The sequence below is a fragment of the Manis javanica genome, chromosome 14 (genome assembly GCF_040802235.1).
Source record: "Manis javanica isolate MJ-LG chromosome 14, MJ_LKY, whole genome shotgun sequence".
NCBI lineage: Eukaryota > Metazoa > Chordata > Mammalia > Pholidota > Manidae > Manis > Manis javanica.
The window spans coordinates 46,136,799-46,163,089 of NC_133169.1; the positions used below are offsets into that span (position 1 = coordinate 46,136,799).

The following is a 26,291-nucleotide window of genomic DNA, read 5'->3' on the forward strand; positions in this document are numbered from 1 at the left end:
AGGAGTCAGAATATAACATTACTGCTAAGAATGAATTTAGGTTAGAAGCCAAGCTGTATAGATTTAAAACCTGACACTTCAGATCTTAGGCAAGCTGGCAAAAATACTAAAATGCTTTTATTTCCTCACCTGTTAAATGGAAATAATAATATCACCTACCTTAAAGGGATTAAGTAAAATAAGGTTTAAACCCTTAAATGCTCAGTGATTGGCAATGGCAATCAATAAATATCTGTTGTTGTTATTATTATTTATGTTGTATGATATCTACAGGCATTTGATTGTAGACTAGCATCTAGACTGGCCAATAAGAAGTCACTGAAGCATTTTAAGCAGGACAGTGATAATATGAGCTTTATAATTTAAAATATTAATTGCTGCTTCCTAGGAGAAAGGGACAGAAATGAGACAATTGTACAGGGAAGGACACCTACTGGCAGATAACAAAAGTACTATATATGTGAAATTAGATGGCCAAGACTAAGGAGGAGTAATGATGATGGAGAATGGGTCAAATTAGAGAAATGTTTAGATGACAGTAGGTATAGAATCCAGTAGACCTTTGGAGATAGAGGATGATGGTAGTCTCTCATTGCTAAGAGTGGAAAGCAATAGCAATGACTAAAATGGAAAACAGGAAGAGAGCAAGTCTGAGTGGGAAGAAAATGAATAAATGTTTTGCATGTTGAGTTTTAAGTGTATACAGGTATTTGGGTCTGGAGCTCACCAGGGAATTGTAGACTGGAGCTAGATTTTTGGGAATCACCAGAGAATAGGTGAGTTGAAGCTATGGAAAAGAAGACAAAATTGAGAAGGGGACAGGAACTGAGGAATGACTCAAAGGATGGTGAGAAGAAGAGGTGAATGAAAAGGAGCCTTGAGAATGAGAAGAGAGACAGGAAGAGAACCACGAAAGGAGATGGTATCACTGATGTCAAAAAATGTATCTCATGGCTTAATTAAATGTTTTAACAGGAGTAGGAGTCAAGACTGTGGCGTGTGTAGGGCAGCGGTAATTTCCTTCCAAACCATATATATTTTTGAAAATACAACTATTTGTAAAAGAGAGACCAGAGGATACAGTACAACAGCCAGGATACATTTACATCCACGAGAACTCAGCATCTCATGAATGGTGTAAGATACAAGCCACAGCCTGGCGGGACCTGAGCTCTCCCCCCACCCCACCTCCCTATTGGGAAGAAAGGAGTTGCAGTGGGGAGGGAGTGGCAGTGCAGGACTGCTGAATAACCAGCTCTAGCAATCTGCACCAGAAGTACAGACACACATTGTATGGTGTGCTGGATACAAGAGAAACGGAAAAGTAAAATCTGCGAGCGGGTCCCCACAGCTGGCTCCCCTGGGACAAAAGAAAAGCGAGGGCTTTTTGAAAGACAACAATACAACCTTCAAAGACTGACCAAGAAAGAAACAGAAAATCTAAACAGACCAATTACCAACAAAGAAATTGAATCGGTAATCAAAAACTACCCAAAAAAAAAATCCCTGGGACAAATGGATTCCCTGCTAAATTTTATCAGACATATAGAGAAGACATAATACCCATTCTCCTTAAAGTTGTCCAAAAAATAGAAGAGGAGGGAATACTCCCAAACTCATTCTATGAAGCCAGCATCACTCTAATACCAAAAGCAGGCAAAGACCCCGCCAAAAAAGAAAATTACAGAACAATATCCCTGATGAATATAGATGAAAAAATACTCAACAAAATATTAGCAAACCGAATTCAAAAACACATCAATAGGATCATACACCATGACCAAGTGGGATTCATCTCAGGGATGCAAGGATGGTACAACATTCGAAAATCCATCAACATCATCCACCACATCAACAAAAAGAAAGACAGAAACCACATGATCATCTCCACAGATGCTGAAAAAGCATTTGACAAAATTCAACATCCATTCATGATAAAAACTCTCAACAAAATAGGTATAAAGGGAAAGTACTTCAACATAATAAAGGCCATATATGACAAACCCACAGCCAAAATCATACTTAACAGCGAGAAGCTGAAAACTTTTACTCTAAGATCGGGAACAAGACAGGAATGCCCACCCTCCCAACTGTTATTCAACATAGTACTGAAGGTCCTAACCATGGCAATCAGACAAAACAAAGAAATATAAGGCATCCAGATTGGTAAAGAAGAAGCCAAACGGTCACTAATTGCAGATGACATGATAGTATACATAAAAAACCCTAAAGACTCGACCCCAAAACTACTAGAACTAATATCAGCATTTAGCAAAGTTGGATACAAAATTAATACACAGAAATATTTGGCATACCTATACACTAACAATGAACTAACAGAAAGAGAAATCAGGAAAACAATTCCATTCACAATAGCATCAAAAAGAATAAAATACCTGGGAATAAACCTAAACAAGGAAGTGAAAGACCTATACCCTAAAAACTACATGACATTCTTAAGAGAAATTAAAGAGGACACTAACAAATGGATACTAATCCCATGCTCTTGGCTAGGAAGAATTAATATCGCCAAATGGCCATCCTGCCCAAAGCAATATACAGATTCTATGCAATCCCTATCAAATCACCAACAGCATTCTTCAATGAACTGAAACAAATAGTTCAAAAATTCATATAGAAAAACCAAAGACCCCAAATAGCCAAAGCAATCCTGAGAAGGAAGAATAAAGTGGGGAGAGGGAACTCACTCCCCAACTTCAAGCTCTACTACAAAGGCACAGTAATCAAGACAATTTGGTACTGGCACAAGAACAGAGCCACAGACCAGTGGAACAAAATAGAGAATCCAAACATTAACCCAAACATATATGGCCAATTAATACACGATGAAGGGGCCATGGACATACAATGGGGAAATGACAGTCTCTTCAACAGATGGTGCTGGCAAAACTGGACAGCTACATGTAAGAGAATGAAACTGGATCACTGTCTAACCCCATACACAAAAGTAAATTCAAAATGGATCAGAGATCTGAATGTAAGTCATGAAACCATAAAACTCTTAGAAAAAGACATAGGCAAAAATCTCTTGGACATAAACATCAGTGACTTCTTGAACATATCTCCCCGGGCAAGGGAAACAAAAACAAAAATGAACAAGTGAGACTACATCAAACTGAAAAGCTTCTGTACAGCAAAGGACACCACCAATAGAACAAAAAGGCATCCTATAGTATGGGAGAATATATTCATAAATGACAGATCATATAAAGGGTTGACATCCAAAATATAAGAAGAGCTCACACACATCAACAAACAAAAAGCAAATAATTCAATTAAAAAATGGTCAGAGGAACTGAACAGACAGTTCTCCAAAGAAGAAATTCAGATGGCCAACAGACACATGAAGAGATGCTCCACCTCACTAGTCATCAGAGAAATGAAAATTAAAACCACAATAAGATATCACCTCACACCAGTAAGCATTGCCACCATCCAAAAGACAAACAAGAACAAATGTTGGTGAGGATATGAAGAAAGGGGAACACTCCTACACTGCTGGTGGGAATGTAAACTAGTTCAATCATTGTGGAAAGTAATATGGAGGTTCCTCATAAAAACTCAAAATAGAAATATCGTTTGACCCAGGAATTCCACTCCTAGGAATTTACCCCAAGAATGCAGCAGCCCAGTTTTAAAAAGACATATGCACCCCTATGTTTATTGCCACACTATTCACAATAGCCAAGAAATGGAAGCAACCTGAGTGTCCATCAGTAGATGAGTGGATAAAGAAGATGTTGTACATATACACAGTGGAATGTTATGCAGCCATAAGAAGAAAACAAATCATTCCATTTGCAACAACATGGATGGAGCTAGAGGGTATTATGCTCAGTGAAATAAGCCAGGCAGAGAAAGACAAGTATGGAATGATTTCACTCATCTGTGGAGTATAAGTACAAAGGAAAAACTGAAGGAGCAAAGTACAAGAAGACTCACAGAACCCAGGAATGGACTAACAGTTACCAAAGGGAAAAGGACTGGGGAGGATGGGTGGGAAGGGAGGGATAAGGAGGGTGGAGGGGAAAAAGGGGGCATTATGATTAGCATGTATAATGTTGGGGGGCACAGGGAGGGCTTTACAACACAGAGAAGACAAGTAGTGATTCTACAACATCTTGTTGGCTGACAGGCAATGACTGCAATGGGGAATGTGGGGGGAACTTGGTGGTGGTGGGAGTCTAGTAAACATAATGTTCCTCATGCAATTGTAGAGTAATGATACCAAAATAAAAATAAATAAATAAATAAATGTATTAGTAGAATGAGAAAAGTACAGAATTTGTCTAATACTAAGCACCAACAAAATGATCTTAATCAGGAAGTTATTTAATGTTGCTAAGGAAAAACACTCATGTAGCTTCTTTTCATTGCAAACTATACAAATTCTTTTTTAAATTAAAATAAAGTTAATGCATTTAAAGAAATTATACTTACCAGAGGCATAAATTTACATTTTCATTGTAACAAAGTACTAACTTCTGTTTTCAGTCACTTTATCATCATTTTTCAAGTATTTCAATTGGCAGTTTAAAGTCACAACTTAAGTTCTCAAATTCTCCCACTCATTTAATAAATACCTATTTATTGAATGCTTACAATGTATGAAATCAGTACCTTTTCGGGACTTTAAAAAACCAAAGAATCACTCCTATGAGGTGTGTATTAGGTCAACATGCTGCTATCTTTCAAGGCTGCAAAGGAGCAAAGCCCTTCAAATAAAATTATCAGAATTTAAAAAGGAGAAAAATATTGGACATCTACTCTCAGCCATAGTGTTTTAAAAAACAACAAAATAAAACATCCACTATCAAACCACCTGAGGGTGAACATGGGCAGATCACTGCTTACTTGAAACGCCTTAGAAGCAAACAGGCTGTAAACAGTGGCACCGATTCTAAGCTGTATAAGGCGACTATGGCAGGATAGGGAGTGGGGGGAAGCATTGTACTTTCAAGGCTGCTCAGTAATAATAAAACAGATAATGTAAGATATATATAAGTTTGTCAGAGTAGAAATATCAGCATATGGCTTGTTAACAAGTATATTTTTCCTGAGAAACACAAATGAAAATTGTATTTTTTACTTCCTATTCTAAACTGCTATGATGATTGAACTACTAAATATTTTAGGTGCCATATCCACCTCATTATATTTCAGAAGATCAAGTCATGAATTTTGTTATTTATATGCAATTTATCATTTTTAAAAATTTGAAATACTATAACTCATGAAATTAAAATATTTTCCATACCATGTGTAAATCTTTGACCATATTTTTGATTAATTTTCATCAAGATAAAATCCTAAAAAGAGGAATAAAAAGGTCAAAGGGAACTGACATAAACTGACACAACACCACGACTGGAATGATGCCAACAAAATTTGAGTAAACCAGAGTTTCTTCGGTAAGGCATAAAAACATGATGAGAAATTTTCAAAAGTTGGGCAACTAAATATTTAGTAAGTATTCTCCTTATGCAATAGCATTTCCACTGGATTTTTCAAGAGTAATCCAAGGAATCTAGAGTCTCCTTGGGGAGGCAGTTATTCAACAAACATAAACTTACTTACTAGCTTGCCTATAGGTATTGTGCTTAGTGTTGGTGATTAAAAAAAGAAGACAAACAGGATTCAGATGTTTGCATAAATTCCTTTCCCATAAGATGTTTTAGAGTTTAATGCAATACAAAATGCTCCAGGTTTCTTTTAGGACAAGGTAGAGTATATGTAAAATAATAAAACCCTAAGAGGAAAAACAGGTGAGTAAATTGGATATCATCTGAGGATGATATTAAACATTCTTTTCCTAAAATTACCATGAAAAATTTTTGTAAAAAAATTACTATCCCTCCGTTTCCATAAGGCAATTTGCACATATCCATGCAAACATCAAATCTTCGTAGTCTTCCTTCTTATGATCTGAGTTACATGTGCTCTGACTCTCTCCAAAAAGTCTTGTCTACAATAATAATCAGTCTGTGGTGTGTTTTGTGTGATATGCTCAAGTCTATTTTCTCTTTAATGAGTGAAAAACCCAATCAGTTTAAAAAGACTTTCTTTGTCTTAATCAACACAGAACTGAGAAAATATCCCAAGTCCATCTAACAAAAAGATAGTTAAAGTTGTTCCTTTGGGTGTACTTCAGGGCAGTTATGGCTTGGGTCTGATAAACTGCCAGCATCTTCAAAAAAAATTAAATAGAAGTAATCACAATATAAGATATAAAGATTCAAATCAAAGCAATAGCTTTCTTGAGTTTCAACAAAGAAAATAAGCAATTTACCAGAAAAATAAGACAATCAGACATTTAACTTATCCATTCAGGAAACATTTACTGAGCATATTTATGTACCAGGTAGGCACTAGGGATACACATAAAATGATCCTGGGGAATTGGTAGCCTAGAGAAATAGCTATTAAAGAAAATCTACTATTTTGACTGTGAGACAAGTATCAAAAACAGAAGTCTGGACAACTTTTGGGAAAGGAACAAATGGACAATTAATCAAAAGGCTTCTAGGAAAGGGTAACATATAAGGTAAAAGTGCCACCAGGAGTTATTAAGTGAAATAATAGAGAAATGGCAAACATCTCACATTTCTACCTTAAAAACAAAAAGTAATCCCTTTGAATATATCGATATAGCTTCTGCTTTCACTCCACGTTCATTCTTGACAGTTCTATCTCTGTTCTTTTATCTTTCTCTAATTTTCCATCCTATTGTAATCTGCTTCTGATTCTACAACTACACAAGGCCATTTCTTATTGTTACTCCTTATTACAGAACTATTTATTTGTCCATAATCAGGAATCCTCAGGACAATTTGTAAATAACTCACTTTGAAGGGTTAAGATCCTTTTGAAAATCTGGTAAGAACTATGGAGTTATAAAAATCCACATACATACACATATCAAGTTTTCCTATATTACTTGAGAAGATAATAGATTCCTTGAAACCCACTAATAAACCCACAGATTTTTAAAAGGCCTTGGTCCGAAAGAAGCTATTAAGGGCTGTGGGGCCAACACAAACCAAACACATGTGTTTAAATAGTTACTGTACACTGGTGCTGAGAGACATCAGATTTGTTAAAATCCATGCACTTACAATACAGCTAAAAAACAAAAAAGCAATCTTTTGGAGGATGCTTTAAAAATCACTCACTTTTCGAGAACTTGTAAATAAAAAATCAAGTATTTAAACTGCTTTCCTATACCAACTTTACCACTGGATGAACAAATAGTGATACGGAAAAATTTCTTTGTTAAGAATTCCACCTAACAAATTAAATAAAGAACAAATCCAGGCAATCACGAATAGCCTCTAATGTCACAAAGAGAGAAACTGTTTCCTGATGAAAGTATGTGTCACCATCCCTGAGACAGTTCTGCAAAAAGAGACACGAAAATGAATCCAGTTACCTAGATGTATTTACGTCTATAGGAAACACATGGGGGCAGGTCATGCTATTACATGATACCATGGGGGTACATTAGCAAATTGCAGACAAAAGACCCAGGTTCTTCCAACAAATAAGATGAAAGGGAAGAAGAGGCACAGGGAGAAAACCAAAAGATTTAAAAGAGAAATAACCAAATCCAATGTGCGGGCCTTGTTTGAATCCAACTGTAAGAAATCATTTATAAGAAGCAACTACAGAAGTCTGAACACTGACTGAACATTTAATGATATTAAGGCAATGTGTCATTTTTACAAGGGTTCATAGTATTGGGGTTATGTTTATTCAAAGAATCTCTCCCTTTTACAGATATATACTAAAGACTATGGATAAAATGCTATCATGTCTGAGATTTGCTTTAAAAATCCAGGGTAGGAAGGAGGACAGACTAGGCGAAGGTATAGATAAGAGAGGATTGGCCGTGAGTTGATAATGGGTGGGTGCATGAGGACTCATTAAAAGCTGTTCTTTATTGTTATCTTTGTCTCTATCTCTGAGATATTCTAAAATAAAGTTTCTTTTTAAAACCTTGGTTTATAAGAAAGCAAAACTGAGATGTTTCCTTTCTTAAAGGGAATAGCAAATAATAAGCATCCTTCCAGCTATTGGGGCTTGGAAACAGAAAATAATCTATAACCACCAGTACCAGTTGTTCCACAGAATCTTGGGATCTCTGCCCTACAAGGCATGACTTGAACAGAATCATGAAGCTCCTCAGTGACAGGTGGGAAAGACCAGCAACATGATCTGAACCAGAGTAACTGGCCCATCCCAAAAAAGATGATGATTTCATATTTTAAGTCCTGGAGGTTCAGAAAGAAGGAAGATTTTTAGCCAAAGAGATATAAATTTTATGTGGAACTTCCAAGGGGGTTTCTTAAAAAGAGGGTAAAGCTCCTCTTTCGCCTCTCCATCCTGCTGCTTTAAGACTGTGATGGCTGGAAAGCTAGCAACTATCTAGGAACATGAAGCAGAGATGCACCATAAGGAATACGGTGCCGTGACACAGAAGGACCTGACCTTCAGACTTCTTTCCACATGAAAGAAATAAACTTCTCACTTACTTAAGCTATTGTGTTATTTGGGCTTTATTCTCTTTTATGTACAGCCAAACCTGACCCGAAGTTATAAAAAAAATAAACATGAATACCTGAAAAACAGTGATGTATCAGAAGTTGTTTAAAAGCTTATTCTTTGGAAGCCAGTAATGTGATGGGTATTATAATGAAGAAGGTACAAGGACATAAAAAGAGATCAAAGGAAAATAAATAGTTGTCTTTAATATATTAATTCAAGCTTCTAATGAGACAATTGGTGTAAAAAAACTGAACATGGTACTGAACACTGCAAAGCTTAAGGTAGGTCTTTGTGTCACCTAGTTTCAGATAAAACCAGGGAAGATATATACAAACAGTAATATTTCCTTCTCTTTCCTTTCCTCTTCTAATAAATACCAGTAACCAAATACATATTCTTAGAATAAAAACACAGGTACAGTAAAGACCACCAATTGTTAACTTCATGTCAATAGGGGGTCGAAAAGAAAAGTTTACATAACAACTCTACCTTCCCTAATCTACAAATTCCACCTTCGGAAAAAAAGTTATCTGAGGAAAATTAAAATAACTTAGTATAATCAAGTTCTGAACTTCCTAGAAATCAAAAATAGATCTATACCCAGTTAAATATAAAGTTAAAATAAAGGTCTCTATTCAGCTCCCAATATGTGACAGACTGAAAAAATTTAATAAAGAATGGCAACTTTTTTTCTGGTCCTAGATTTTTAAAAAGTGCTTGTCACTGCAATGATGGCAAGTGACATATTACACAATGTGTTTCAAGTTGTTTTATAAAAATGCAGATCATCCAATCTATAATTATTATGAAGTTTTAAGAAATAATATAAATCATAGGCTTTTAGAAGTAATTCTAATTTGACTAAAGTTAATCACTGCTAAATATTTAGCTCTCTGGTTCCCCAAAGGCAAAGTCCATGTTTTATTCAGCTTTGTATCTCCACCACCTGGCAAACAAGCATAACCACCTGGCACATAGTAGGTACTCATTAAATATTTTTTGAATCAAGCAATGACTTTACAACCAACTAGTAAAGACTTGCTAATAAACAGAAGGAACAAAATAGCAGTAGACTCATGGACACCGAGAAGCAACTAGTGGTTACCAAAGGGAAGGAACTGGGGAGGATGAGTGGGAAGGGAGAAGGGGATAAAAGGCACTGTAATTCACAATCACAATATAGATAGGTCACAGGGATGGTAGTACAGTACAGAGAACAACTAATGACTCTAATTTCTACTATGTTGATAGTGACTGCAATAGAGGGGGTGAGGACTTGATAATATGGGGGGATGTTGAACCACTGTGTATTAGAAACCATCATAAGACTGTATATTAATGATACTTTAATTTTAAAAATAAAGTAAATAAAAAATAAAAAATATTTGCTTGATTAAATCTGCCTACCACTTTTTAAATTATAGTTACTAACAGTACTATAAACATTTATGTATGTTTTCCTGAATCTGTTCTATTCATTTAACTATTATTAAATTAAGTAAATCAATTTTCTTGACTTATATTTTAGTAAATAATTTCAGCATGTGTTCCTACTGAATTTAATTTACTAGGTTCAGTTAATTCAATGTATTATACCCACTTTCAGCATTAACTTCACCTTCTGTTTAAACATAGTGCCAACAGTTATCTAATGATGGGGAAGATACACCAGCTACAGATCTCAAAACCTAATACAATAGGTCCTTTACAATTAACTGAAATATTTTTCTCTTTAGATAAATACTGATTATAGAAATAAAATTACTTCTATATATCAAGTTCCTCTCACTTTTAGCCTCTCAGGTTTATGTAATAATTATGCTTACAAGTAAAATGTATATTTAAATAAAATAGTTAACTATTTTGAAGACATTATAAAGCAAAGCAATACTTTTTATATTTCAAAATGTTACTACTACTAGTATAATTAGAAGAGCACAGTCAAGGTAAACCAGCATAACTCCAAAGGGACTATTTCCTTAAACTAAGGAAAACTAAGCAGGGTCACACAAAAAACCTAAACAATTCATAATTTTGCAAAGAGATGAATTTCAGTAAGGCCCCTTGATAGGTTTATACTTTCAAGTCTGCAAAATAAGTGATGAAATTAATACACATAGCCAAACCCCAAAAGGGAACATTCAAAAATATCTAAAGTTTGACAATCTCTCAAGAATTTAAACATGGAATTACCATGATCCAGGAATTCCATTTTTAGCTATGTACACAAAAGATTGGAAACAGGTATTTAAACAAAAACTTACATGTGAGTGTCATAGCACCACTCCTCACAAAAGCCAAACAGTAGAAAAAATCCAAATGTCCATCAACTGATGAATGGATAAGATAAACAAAAGTGGTATATCCATACAATAGAATATTAGTCAGTCATAAAGAGGAATGAAGTTTGACATATACTACAACATGGATGAACCTTGAAAACCTTTTACTAAGTGGAAGGAGCAAGACACGAATGGCCACATATTGTTTAATTTCATTAATATGAAATATTCAGTGTAGGTAAATCCATACAGACAGAATGCAGATTAGTGGTTTCAAGGCTTGGGGGAAGAAGGAAATGGGGAGTGACTGCTTAATGGGTTCAAAGTTTCTCTTTGGGTTGATGAAAATGTTCCTGTACTAGATAATGGTGATGGTTGCTCAATATAGTGAATGTACCAAATTGTACACATTAGAATCATTAAAATGGTGAATTTTATGTTTTGTGAATTTTATAATTAAAAATATTAATCCAAAATTCACAGCTATAGGATAAATAATTATGCTTGTTTACTAATGACATTTTTCAACACTTTACAGAATACCAGAATTTGCATATCAATTTGCCTGTACTTAAAATAAATGATACTTTACATACCCACAGATGTTCTTTGTGATCTAACTTATAATGTAGCATAAGAACATAGTTTTCCACTAAAGAAGAATGGTTAATTATTTGATAGAATTTTATTTCATTGAGGTATAGTTGATACACATTATTATGTTGGTTTTGAGTATATCACCATGGTTCAACAGTTATACACATTATTAAATCCTCACCGCAACTAGTGTAGTTACTACCTGTCAACACAGAACAATGCTACAGACCCACTGGCTATATTCTCCATGCTGCACTTCCATCCCCATGAAAAAAATATATTATGATTGAGATTTCTGTGCCCTTTCCTACCTTTCCCACCTACTCCAAACCCTCCCCCAGGGTACCCATTAGTCACTTCTTAGTGTCTCTGAGTGTACTGCCATTCTGTTCATTTTGTTTTGTTTTTGTATTCCACAAACAAGTGAAATCATATGGTATTTGTCTTTCTCTCCCTGGCTTACTTCACTGAGCATAATATCCCCTAGGTCCATCCATTGTTGTTTCAAATAGCAGGGTTTCTTTCTTATGGCTGAATAATATTCCATTGTGTACAGTAACCACACCTCCTTTATCTATTTGTCTATCGATGGACACTTCGGTTGCTTCCACATCTTGGCTATTGTAAATAATACAGCAATAAACATAGGGATGCATATATCTTTTAAAATCAGGGATTTTGTTTTCTTCCATTAAATTCCCAGAAGCAGAATATTGGATTGTATGGTTCTTTTTAGTTTTTTGAGGAACCTCCATATTGCTTTCTGTAGTAGCTGTACCAATTTACATTCACACAAACAGTGTGGGAGAGTTCTCTTTTCTCTGCATTCTCGTCACTACTTGTTATTTCTTGTCTTTTGGGTAGTGGAGAGAGGTGATATCTCATTGCGGTTTTGATTTGCATTTCCCTGCTGATTAGCGATGTGGAGCATCTCTTCATTTGACTGTTGGCCAGCTGTCCTTGTTTGGAAAAAATGTCTGTTCATGTCCTCTGCCCATTTTTTAATCAGGTTATTTGGATTTTTTGGTGTTCAGTCATATGAGTTCTTTATGTATCTCAGATATTAACCCCTTATTGGATAAATCATTTATGAAAATATTCTCCCATACTCTAAGTTGCTTTTTTGTTCTGTTGATGGTGTCCTTTGCTGTACAGAAGCTTTTTAGTTTGATATAGTCCCACTTGTTTACTTTTGTCTTTGTTTCCCTTGCCCGGAGAGACATATCCAGAAAAAAAATGCTCACACTTATGCTCAAGATATTTTTGCCTATGTTTTCTTCTAAAAGTTCTATGGTTTCATGTCTTATATCTAGGTCTTTCCAGTTTACTTTTGTATATGGGCTTAGACAGTAATCCAGTTTCATTCTCTTGCATATTGCTGTCCAGTTTTCCTAACAACAGTTATTGAAAAAACTCCTTTCCCATTATATATTCATGGCTCCTTTATCATATATTAATTGACCATATAAGCATAGGTTTATTTCTGGGTTTTATGCTATTCCATTGATCTAGGGGTCTGTTCTTGCACCAGAAACATACTATTTTGATTACTGCAGCTTTGTAGTTGAGCTTGAAGTAAGGAGCATAATACCCCCAAGCTTGTTCTTCTTTCTCAAAACTGCTTTGTCCATTCAGGGCCTTCTGTGGTTCCATATGAATCTTAGGATTATTTGCTCTAGTTCACTGAAAAATGTCATTGATATTTTGATAGGGATTACACTGAATCTGTAAATTGCTTTGGGCAGGATATCCATTTTGACAATATTAGTTCTTCCTATCTATGAGCATGGCATAGATTATCTCTTATTTGTGTCTTCTTTAATTTCTCTCATGAGTAGCTTGTAGTTTTCAGAGTGTAGGCCTTCCATCTCCTTGGTTAGGTTTATTCTTAGGTACTTTATTCTTTTTGATGAAATTTTAATGGAACTGTTTTCCTGATTTCTCTTTCTGCTAGTTTGTTGTAGTACATAGGAATGCAACAGACTTCTGTGTATTAATTTTGTATCCTGCAAGTTTGCTGAATGATACAATATTGCAGGCATCTCAAAATGAAAACTACAAAGACTATGGAACAATAGTTCAAATGTTGCTAATATAATGTTAATGCTGTTAGTGTCATAATATATTAACATCATAATATTATGATAACTAAAAATGAAGGGATATCACATTTCAAATAACTGTAACTACTACCATATCAAAATATGTATGTATGTAGACAGGGTAGAGGCATTAAGGCTAACAGTTTGCTCTATTTTTCACATTTTTGTATTACCACTTTTTTTTAAACAAAGGTTTTCAGAGTCATTTCCCCATGTCTTTTCCTTATTCCTTATTATTGACTAAAAGGTGAAAAGAATAGACCCACAAGGGAAAAAAAAAACCTTTGCTTGTCATCTTCTTTTGATATATATGATTACTATTTACTAATAATAGGTAAACAATAATGTCATTTACCTCAAAACATTTCCATCAGACTGACTGCTATATTGGACCCCAACATTTTTAGAATATTCAGCATATATACTATATAACTCAAGAACCTGTATTACAAAGACATACCTTTGTGTAAGGGTTGTGGCACCATTAAGATCTGGATGAGCAAGAGGGATGTAACATTATGGAAAAGAATAGGAACCTCAGGCTGTTGTTCTTCATTTCCCTGCTTAAAAGAAAAATGCAAAACCACTTTAGGTAGTGTTGTACATATTTTCTAATTTCATTTTATATTTCACATACATGCCTTTGGAACTGAAATGAAACTTTCATGAGCAACTGAGAACTCTAAAAGAAAAAGTTAGGGGCTGCATTTTTTTGCCTCAAAACATAATCTTTTGGACCCATTTATTTCTTTGATTCTCCATAAAATAAAAAAACTACATAGAAAATTTATTAGGTCTTACTAAAGTAAACAACTGGAATATTTTACCTTTACTTGAGTCTTTCTGATCTCTTATGTTACAGAAATCAAATGAAGCATTAAATGGAACTTAAAATTAGTTTCACCACAAATGGGGTGGCACATAAGATGCTTGCTATCATAAACTTCACACTAAGGAGTAAATTTCACATTATAAGAAAAGAACAAGTATAATTCACAAAGAAGTTACACTGAAAAGTCTTGGTTACTATGTTGTTTAAAAGTTGTTTCAACTTTATAATTAACATAAAGTTCAAATAAAATCTTTAACATTTATCTTCAAAGTTTCAAAAAAGATAATAATAACCAAAGCAGAACTTAAAATACATTATAAAAGACAAAGGATTAAACCTTAGGAATATCGTACTATGAAAAACATAGGATATAATGTAATGCAGCATGTTTTGTTCTCAAATTTTTTTAACTTCTTTAGAAGTTTAAAGTTTTTGATCATAGGTTTAATTTTTAATGTCAGAGAACAAAAATAAATCTTAAGCTTCCAGATTTAGCTAAATTCTAAAGCTACACTTCTGTCTAGACTTGGGATCCACAAAAATTGCTCCTTTTATTAGGTCCATCATTCAACAAATACTTAAAAATTACTTACTATATGTCAGGCACTGAATACACTGGCGAATAAACTAAAACCTGGTGCTATGAAGTTCATAACTGCCAGAGGGAGGAAGACAGCTCTCTGAATACCTCTCTTCTCTACAGATATGCACTTAATTTACTTGCCTTCCTCTCTGAAGTCAACCTTCCATTAATGCTCATGGATCCTACTCTTTCTTGCCTTTCGAGTTTCTCCAGCATCTTTTCTTTGCAAGCCCAAAAGTTTTTTCTTAAAAAAGAATCTGAATGGAGGGGCACCACTTCTTCACCTATTATTCAGATCCCCACAGAAATGGTTTTCCACATGGTCAACAACGATCCTATAATTGAAAATTTAGTGGACATTTTTCAATCTTTATCTTATGGATCCTCAACTTTGGATATAGCTGAACACTCTTGTCTGGAAAGTTCTCTTGGTTTTGTGAAGCACTCTCTCAGCTTCCCTTCTACCTTTCTGTTTACTCTACTTTAATCTTCTTGATAGGTTCTTCTCCTCTGACCAGTAGAAATAGTGCTGTTCCCCACGGCTCCAATTCTCACTCTAGTTTAGTATAAAGGACTCTTTTTGAAAGATCCCGTAGCCCATGACTTCAATCACCAGCTGTATCCCAAGTCTGTATCTCTAGCCACGACTCTCTTGAACACTCTATCTGAATATCCACTTGTACATTTGACAGACAGCTTAACCTCAACATGCCTGAAACTTAACTCATCATCATTCCATGTTATTCACACATGCAATCCCATCCGAGTCATAATCAGTATGCTCTCCCTGTTATAGGCTTAGTCTTCATGTGGCTTATTTATTATAAGTTTTAGTATTCAGCACATGCCTGAAATGTAATAAAAGTATAATGAATAAATAAGCTAGAAACTTGGGACATCCCAAACCCATCTCCTTTCACTCGCCCCATATTTAATTGGCAGTAAATCCTAATGACTCTGCCATCCCTATGGCTGTTTAAGTATTCAATCTCCCCTAATTTTATGTCCCTCCAATTCATCCTTTATACTGTTAGTACCCTGAAAAAAAAGCCTCCATAGGAACTGTGTCTTGTTTGCTATTATTTCCTTGATGTCCAGATTAAAACAATTAATAAAAACTAGCTGAATAAACAAATAAATGAAAAATGGATGGATGGATGGATGGATGGATGGATGGACAAAAGAACAAACAGGTGGCAAAAGAAACAAAAACTAGACTAGCTTAGCTACACTAGAGCTAATGAGATTGACAAAATAAACCAAGGGAAGACACATCATAATAAATTACAACCTTATCAATATCAGGGCCCATAGGTCCTACACATTTTTGTATTTCAGTGGTTTTATCACAGTCCCTTTAATGAAATTAACTAAATGACTCAAAAGGAAATATGCAGAAAGGGTGAAATTAGACCCGAACAAAGGGGCGAGAAGAGTAAGAGGAAAGTAAAATTGAAAAACCCTTGCTGTACTATGGATAAAAAGAAAATGGTAATAATAAACAGGTCCTTTAAAAACTACTTAGAATAAAAATGATTTTGGATTATCAAATCCTACATTATAAATTTAACAGCTGATTAAGACTCATATTTATAAGGAACTGTATGGATCCATTTAAACCAGGCCAATCTCACGCTGACGCAAGGATCCACTTTACTACACAAAAGTCAAAGAGGCTTGAGAACTTCTTGCATCATAACCTAAAGACCAACAAATTACAGAGCTTTCAGATACAGAAAAGAATCCCCAAAGAAGTAAATTAAATATAATTTCTTAAAAATAAGGATATTACAAGCAAATGAAAAGCTTAAAGGACCAACAATTCTAGATTTTCATATATCTTATTATGTCAACAGTTTTTTATAATAGAATCAATCTTTCTCAAAATTGGAGGTGGATTATTTGCTTTTTATTATTATTTCAGTGTCCTTCAAATTTCATTTAAAATCATTCTAAATCCCCATATGTGTGGAAATCTATACAAAAATTATATCCTATTATGATTATTCATACACTCCTTGTTAAAAATTTAGCAACTTTTATATTAAATACAATTAAGAATGTATAATTAACAAGTGTTTCAAACTACAATGACACCAAAAAATGAAAGAATGGGAAAGGTTTGAGGTGACTGTCTACTATAAAGGTAACTAATTTTTCCAGATTAATTTATGAGTTTAAAATACTTTCAATCAAAAGAACAAGTATTTAGAAAATGGTTCTAAAGATCAACTGGAAAAATAAGTGAGAATACCAAAGAAAAACTGGGAGATGAAGGAAAGAATGAGAGGAACCTAGCCCAACTAGAGGTATACACATATTTTCTCAGTTAGTAAACATCATGGTTTTGTCACAGAAATAGGCTTGTAGGTCAACACAACAAAGGGAAAAGTCTCTAATAAGAACTACAATAAACACACAATGTATAAAAAAGTAGGATATAAAATTGCTAAAAATTAGCTAGATATTTTAAAATAAATATTACATCTTCACTCATTAGTACTGATGAAAATTAACTTTGAGTAGATTATGCATTAAAAAAATCATCCCATAATAAAATTCTACAAAGAATATATAGGTAGATATTGCAAGTCCTAAGATGGGAAACATTATAAAACTGGTTATAAAGGTAAACATCATTATATTGGAAGGGATAGGTAGGCATTTTAAGTATCAAAATAATCAGGAAAAACAAGAAATACAAGGTCTGATTGGTTTGGCTACATGAAAATTTAAAACTTTAATATGTCAAGAAAAATAACTATAAAATTAAACAGCAAAACATATTTTTGGGAAAAAAATCTCAACACCTGTGATAGTTTAATACTTTTAAGGTACAAAGAATCAATCAAATAATTTTTTAAACTAAAATGCCAACAGAAAAATGGATAAATTTTCTGAATAGATCATTCACAGAGTATATACAAATAGCTAATAAACATGAAATATTTGCATAAAGTTAACTTCACCAGAAATTAAATAAATTTATATTGTGACCCCATTTTACCTACCAAATTAGCCTCTAAAATTTTTTTTAGGTGGTAATATGCAGATTGACAAATGGAGACATTCCTACACTGCCTGTGAAAGTTTATGTATACCATATTTCTGGAAAGTATTGTAGCACTATGTAACACAGTACTTGACACTCAGTGAATATTTATAAAATTAATGACTAAAAATATAAAACATTTATATGCTTTCATGTTATTCTGTAAGTTCTGGATTCACATCTAAATGTTAAGAACTGCTTAACACATCACCTGATATTATGCTGGAAAAGGAGAAGCAATTTAAATCAATAAATAAGGACATCATTTAAAGAATTTTTAATGATGTAAGAATTTGGTTGATATGTGTGAATTTTAAAAAGCAGATTCTAAAACATATAGTATGATTCAAATAGTATTTTAAAATCCATAATAAACACACAGAAAAAAAAAGGGACTGGACAGAAATTTATGAAAGTGTTAACAATATTAGGGGAATTCTGGAAAATATAGTTGATTGTTTTCTTTCATATTTGCTCACTTTTATGGTTCACTTGTTTATTAAATTATAATAAATTATATGTAACATGTAGGTTATAAGATTTTAGAGTATTTCACTTTTTTCTTCAATATTTTTGTATATTCTAAACACTACACAATAAATACAATTTTTATTATCAGAGAAAAATTTACAAAAACAGTAACCTAGAGCTTACTGGCTACTAAGATAAAAACAACCATTCTGAGGACACAGAAATGGATCTTTCCTGGCACATGGTAGGCACATAATTGGAATAAATGAATGAATGGATATACCCCACTGTAGAGAAAAGAACCAAAGATTTTAACTGTGGGATTTAGTACCATCATTGTGATATTATCCTTTAAAATGTTTAATATTTTAAAATATGAAATTGTTTCTATCTCTTAAATCTTTTAGGTAATCTTAAAATCCAGACTCTAAAAACTGTAAACTAGTAAACTCTATGGATGATAAGAGAAAATGGACAGATTAGAGTTAATAGGCCTAATTTTATCATTACATTTTAAAAGAAAGTAATTTTCAATACAGTTAAATTAAAAGGAAATAAGGAAATAATTTTCTTGAGGATTACGGGGAAAATATATATGAGAAACTTGTATTATCAGACATAGAATTTTATGTTGGAAAAGTATTAAGTGAGAAAATTGAAAAAGATAACTTTAATTTTTTAAGAATCTAAGATTCAGATATAAAACACAGATGACATATTACAATAAATTGTATTACAAGGTAGAGAACTAATGAACTATAAAATGAGAACAAATGGAGGGGTGGGGAGGTTATGCACAAAAATCAACCAAACTTTCTTGAAATTCCTAATTTCTTTGTTCTAGGAAAGGAAGCACCCAGTAAAAATTAAGAACTTAGGTTCTGGAATGAGAAAGATTTGATTCAAATGCCAGTTCTCTCTTAACACCTTTGTGCCCCTAAAGAACATGTTAATTAATGTTCTAAACCTCAGATTCCTTTTATGTAAAACTTGGAATATAATGGTACCTAGTGCATACAGTTTTGGTGAAAAATGCCTAGCATGAAGTAAGCACCGGGTACGTGTTCACAGCTTTACCACTATCCTATTGAGTACCACTCGCAGGACTTGAGAAAAATACAACCCAGCCATCAGTATCATGGAAAGCACAAGACCTATGCTGTTCTTTAAACTTTAGTTCACCGATACTACACTTAATAAACCTTTTGTTTGCTGATTATCTTTAGACTCAGAGTTAGGCATTCTCATATGTTATTTGCAAACCATCCCTGTCCTTGAGTTTATAGTCTACAGAGGAAAGAAAATCACTAATATCAAGAAAAGTGACTTCCCTTAGCCATAACATGCAAAATACTCATAGCTTCCCAATTTTGTCTATAAAGAAAAAACACATGCAAAATTTTATTTTGGCTTTTTTTTTTTGAGAAGTAAGAGGGTATACAAATAGCCTCAAAGTAGTTCCCTACAAGATTCTAACTACAGAGGAAAAAATAACTTTACAGTGGAAAATCCTGGCAGATACCATGTTAGACAAATGATGAGAGTTATTTCATCAATAACAAGACAAATCAGTAACATGGGCCTATTGATATGATACACTAAAAAGAACGCAACATTACTTCCATGGTATTTCTGCCAAAAGATTATAACCTGAATGTAACCATAAGAAAATATTACACAAAAATAAATTCACAGCTGAGCTCTTCAAAAAAAAGTCAATGCCAGAAAGAGAAGAAAAAGTCAGGAACAAAGGAAATAAAACATGGTAACTAAATGTAAGTTCAACTTGAATTTTCTTTCCATTGACTTTGCATTTCTCAGGACGTTGCAGAAACAACTGACAAAATCTGAATATGTTCTGTATAAGGTAGGGGTCAGTATTAATTATTTCTCATATAAATATCCAATTATCTCATCACCATTCATTATAAAGACTATGCTTCCCCCACAGCTCCTCAGTGTCATCTATGCTATATTCAAATATGTGTTTGTTTGGTTTGTTCTAGCTTAACAAGTAAATATAATTTTGTTTCATTTTTTCATTAAATTTATCATTGATATATAATCTTTTGAAGGCCTCACATAAACAATATTGTGGTGTCAATATTCACCCATATTATCAAGTCCTCACTCCCCCATTGCAGTCACTATCAGCAAAGGAAGATGCTATAGAATGATTACTTGTCTTCTCTGTGCTTATAAAATTTATTTTTTCATCCTCCCTTGATTATACAAGTAGTGGCATAAAGTACACATTTTCTGCTCCCAGATTTTTCTCTTAACATTGTATTGGTGTTGATCTTTCCATATCAGTATACAAAGTACTTTCTCACCTTTGTTTTCTTTTAGTTCTGTTTTAATTTACTATTGTAGAAAAGGCAAAGTAGTAGGACATTTGATAGCTAGCTATATGGAAAAAAACAAGTTGTATCCACTCCTTATATGACACATTATGATAAATTCCAAATGATTAGAGATCTAAATGTAAAAACGGAAGCCATGGAAATACTAAAATATGTCTGATATGGGTTTAAGATCCAAAATATATAAAGAACTAATATAACTCAACAGCAAAAAAAAATCCAATTTAAAAATGGGAGGAGGATCCAAATAGGCATATTTTGAAAGAAGACATACAGACGACTAACAGGGCATCAAATTATTTCTTTGAAAATTCATAAACTGGGAATAATTAAGCCAATATATTTCAGGGTAACCAAATAGCTGATATGGACAACTCTTCTTTATAAAAACATTTTAGCTAATAAATCAGAAAGAAGCCTTTTTGTTGTTTTTTCTGCTGCCCCTAATGAAATACTGCATTTAGGCAAGAATCATCAGGGCTTGCGAAACTCACTAGGTGAAAGGCTGGTGGGGAACTTTACAGTAGAGGGATTAGACCAAGGCCACCTGAACATGCTGCTTGATTCTGACATGAAAAGGGAGACAACCAGCCATTATGTGCCTCCATTTGAATGTTTTATCTGGATAAAAACCATGGGATTCTTTAAAAGATTTTCTCACTTGATAGGAATTTTTACAAAAGGTATAATGGCCCTCAACTTTTATTAAATATTTCTGGGTTTAGAAGGAAAACTCACACTTTTATGAAGAATTTCAATCTATTTTTTTTACTTATTTTCAAAAACAGTTTGAATTTACTTAAATTTTTCAATACTTACTGTGAATTCATATCTTCTAGGAACTGTGTAAGCTTTCTCCAGGGATTGTATTCAGAATCAATACTATAGAGCCGCATGTGCAAGGCTAATACATGGAACAGCTGATCTAAATAAATTGAAGAAAAGGTAAAATGCACACAATTCCTACAGAAAAATATTCAGATACAATTTCTAGCTAATTCATAGGGAAATGTTTCCTATCTTTATAATTCATCAAGTTTAAGTACAAATTACTTCATGCTCTCTTTACAGTAAACTGAAATATAGATCCAATAATTTCTACTACAATCTGAACTGTCCTTATGCTCAATCTTAACACAGGAATGTTTTTCTCATCTCCTGTGGAAGACCTACTTTTCCTTGGCTTTATGGTTCAGCTTTGACAACTTGCAAAAACTCTTACTATCATGGTCACCTCATAACCAATATCACTATTATTTTCAATACCCTATCCTAAGTTATATGGACAATAACATCCATATAAGTCACTGTTAGGTGAATTTCTCTTTTTACCTAATATTTTCTCTTAAATCCTCTTTAGACTGAATTGTGACTTCATCGTTTGATTCAACATAAAGAAAAAAATAATTGAAATAAAAGTATTTAGGAGGACTTTCTCTGGCTATTTTCATTTCTTCTATCTAAACCATAATAATCTACCCGTCTTAACTTTCAACAAAATTCTGCTCACACCATTTAGAAGAAAAAATTTTATTAAAAATATTTTAATTATTCAGGAAAAAAATCCTGAGTTTTGCTTTCATATCATATCTTTTTTCTTTGGTATAAAGGACAAGATTAATTAAATTATTTTACCACAAATACTCAAAAATATTTCTGAATCAAAAGACGTTTTCTAGAAAGTCAGATAACAGTTCTTGACATACGACTGAAATTAATTCTTAAAACCAGAAGGAAAAAAGTTAGTCATATGGCACAAGCATATGGTCCTTTATTATCTAAATTAAAATAATCAAAACTAAACAAGATTTTGTTTCTCTGAGCAATTAACTTAGAAATCAACTATTTTTTGGTTTAACTTAAGGTCCATCAGTATTCTTCTTCTATGTTGGCGGTATATGGCAGTGGTGGTGGGAGCAGTAGTTGTTACTTCGGGAAGCTATTGTAAGGCATATGAGAGCTCTAAGATGAACAAAATAAATGTTCTTCCACTCTGTGGGGCACGGTAGAGGACATAGGAGGTGGGCGGGAGAGCTGAATCTTAACACTCTACACACAAATTTAAGTTTCAATCTGATCTCTCTATAACAAACAAAAATCCAAATACTTCACCCTGCTTCACCTTTGTCTCTGTCAGTGTATAGTCTATAATCATCTTTTAAAATTTCTTTATCCCATTAACAGCTAACAATAGCTCAGCATCTATTATGTGCCAAGCACTATTTAATAATCACTTTACACAGATTACCTCAATTAATTTTCACACAATTTCTACCAGAGTTAGCTCCTGCTGTGAGACAAGTCTCCCAAATTTCTAGTTTTTCCAGTAACCTGGTTCTATTGGTTCCACTGATTACACTGAAAACAAGAGTCATTTTTAGTAGAGAATAATTCAATGAAAGATATATTCATCATTTTAATTTTATTTCAGTTCAATTACACATAAGAGACTGCTTGGATCAAGCATATACTATTTAAAGTGTCTTAAACCTAAAAGAATTTTTAAAATCCCTAAATTCCTTTTGCAGAAAAATATTAACTCAAGTAGCAAGATGGGGAGCTTTGCAATTTCTTTATATAAATGTTAACAAAATCAACGAGCTTTAAAAAATATCTCCTTTCAAGATCAATTACCTTAAAGTACCTAATTAAATCAAAAGCATAGAAGTTCAGTTTTATTAACCTGTTTCACACTGAAAATCACAGGCAGCATACAAATAATGTTGCAATCTGCCTATTTTCCTAGCCTCCACCATAATTAAAGAAGCATAAATGTTAGAAGGAAACTTTTTAACTTTTTATATTCCATCATCCTGCAGGTGAGGAAATAGACCAAGAGAAAGGAAGTACCTTGCCAACTTATCATAGTATTTATAGGAAAAGCTTAAAAATAGAATTCAAGATTTGCTACTTCCTAGTTCTTTGTACCAGTCCCAGTCCAGTTCTCCCTGGAGGTTTTATAATTGAAAGAATAGTACAAAATTCTTTTTTTAATACACACACACACACACGCACACACCTTTCTATTCCTATGAAAACCCTGAGGCATCTTCTAAAGCTATTCAAGCAATATATGACAAAAGTCTTTGGTATTGGCTTTACCTAGAACTGAAGAATAACAACATATCTAACAAGTTATATTTACCTTCCAAAAACGCTCCTAGAAATTGCAGATAACTTCAGTAGGAAACAGAATTGGCCAAGTAACAATCAATACCTTTTACTATGTTTATACAATGCACTCTTTTCAAAATTTAGTCTGAGACCTATTAGCAAGACTAAACTCTAATATTCAGTTAGCTGCAAAAATATCTCTAATACTAAACAAATATTGACAGTAGTACACACAGGATAAGGAAAACCCTAAGATCATAATCAAAAAGTTAAAAACTAAAAAATAATGAGAAGATGTATTAAACATCAACTATGTGCACGGTATTAAAAAGCTGAAAATAATCACATCAAGAAAGTATATTATTAAAATTTGAACAATAGTAAAATAAAAGGATAACTCCTTCTCTGGAAGGACACATTTTAAAACTCTAAAGTTAGATCTATATTTATAAAAGAGTTTGGAAATAAGAAACATTATTAAATTAACTTATGGGTGTGTTGTGCTTTCAACACACGTATAGGAGGCACCACTGTCTCAGCAGGAGCCAGCAAGTCCTGGATTTGAATCCAAGCTCTGTACTGGCCCTATGTGTCCTAGGCACAATCACCTTAGTCTTATTATCTGTCCCATGGGGATAATATCACCTTCCTGGCCTGTTACATATGAGAGCGATTACCATAATAGCATACATTTGCAGTGTATAGACAGGTATGGTTTCTGAGATTAAATTCCAAGTAGTAAATTTAATACTTATAAATGAGATATTACAACTAAAATCAGTGATTATAACTAGTGTAGAAACATCAGGTGTCCACATAAAACTAGAACTCCACAGAAAATATTAACATGCATTTTTAACTCTTTCTCACTCCTCCCCGGAACTATTGGTACCACTCTTCCCTGGTTCTCCCCCATTTCCCTCTCAGTTACTTTTACAAACTCTTCTTCCTCTACTGAACCCGAAAAGGTGGCATTCTCTGTAAGAAAGGATAAGGAAGTTCTTCTTAGTCCCCCCTCCCTCTTACTCTACACACACTACTTCACTTAAGTTCAACTTCTACTTCTACCTATAAGTCTACAATTCACAAATTTCTCTAGCAATTCAGATGTTCAATAGGTACCATAAAATCAATATACCCAAAACTAAACTGATTAAATAGCCCAACCTAGCTCCAATGTTCTTTTCCTTTCATAGTCCCTACACAAGTTAATGACATCACTGCCATGCAAACACCCAAGGAAAACGTGGGAGCCGTCTTCCGCGCCCTTATCCTCCATAGCTAACTGGTCACCAGTCCTACTGGTCCTGCATCCTATGATCCATCCTCTGCTCCACTCCACTGTGACCATCACTTCTCAGATGGATTACTCAGCTGAGTGCTCACTTAGCTTTACATCTTAAGTTGTACCACTGTTAAAATTTACTTAAGGTACAATTAACTGGGTTGCATTTCCAGACCACTCAGGATTTTAATCCTATCAATACAGTTATCACTTTTTAAATAACTGTCAGTGAAAAAAATCTTAAGTAGCCAAATGACTTTCTTAATTACTATGAGGAAAAAATATCTCAGTTTCTCTGTAACTGAATAATGAAAGTGAGGAAATGGTTCTGATCCATTTATCCAAAAGGTGAATATAACAGGTATGGGTATCCTCTCTCAGCAGAGTCAGCTTCCCCTGGTTCCTCTACACGCCCATGAGAAATCAGCCGCGGAAAAATGGGAGAGAGCTCCTCAGCTGAGGTCTGGGAACAACTCTAAGGAGGAAAGATCTGCAGCTCATACCACTGGGTGGCAGGAACTTTCCCCATGCCACTCCTCCCCACTCCAGGCAGGGCAGGGCAGGGCGGGGAATAAAGTGGCAGTCATGGTAGGAATTTTAAAGGGTTAACATTTTTGTAATAATAGTAATAATAATAAACTAATATATATAAAATACTTTAATTCATAAGATATATAGCTTTAGATAATACCATTTGAACCTTTCAATAATCATGGTATGTAAGATAATCAACACAGGTATCATCATCCCCATTTCCACAATAAGGTAAAATGTTAGGGGTGGGGTGGGGCACAATTCTGCTTCCAAATATAGGTAGCCCCAGGAAGTGTAAAGAAACAGGTCAGTTCTTAGGATTCCTAATTTACTTCTTACCAAAGAGGGCACACTTCATGAATCTAGGTCTAATTGGAGCACCTCATTTAAAACTGAGGGACAAAGAATAGAGTTCTACTCACACTGAAGAAGAAAGGAGCTGGATGCCTTGTGCCTATGCCCTGATAGCAGAAATTATTATGTGTGGTACTTAGTCCTGGAATGTGCAAGT

The 26,291-nt window shown here is 33.8% G+C and overlaps 1 long non-coding RNA gene across 1 annotated transcript in view; it reads right to left on the reverse strand.

Annotated features, from left to right (window-relative positions):
- LOC140846131 (uncharacterized) overlaps nucleotides 1-26,291 on the reverse strand; it is a 53,447-nt gene that overhangs the window by 14,355 nt on the left and 12,801 nt on the right. The window contains exons 2-3 of the long non-coding RNA XR_012125044.1: nucleotides 21,667-21,772; nucleotides 14,007-14,109 (exon numbers count right to left, since the gene is read on the reverse strand). This is a non-coding gene — a long non-coding RNA (uncharacterized lncRNA). The remainder of the gene's footprint in view (nucleotides 1-14,006; nucleotides 14,110-21,666; nucleotides 21,773-26,291) is intronic.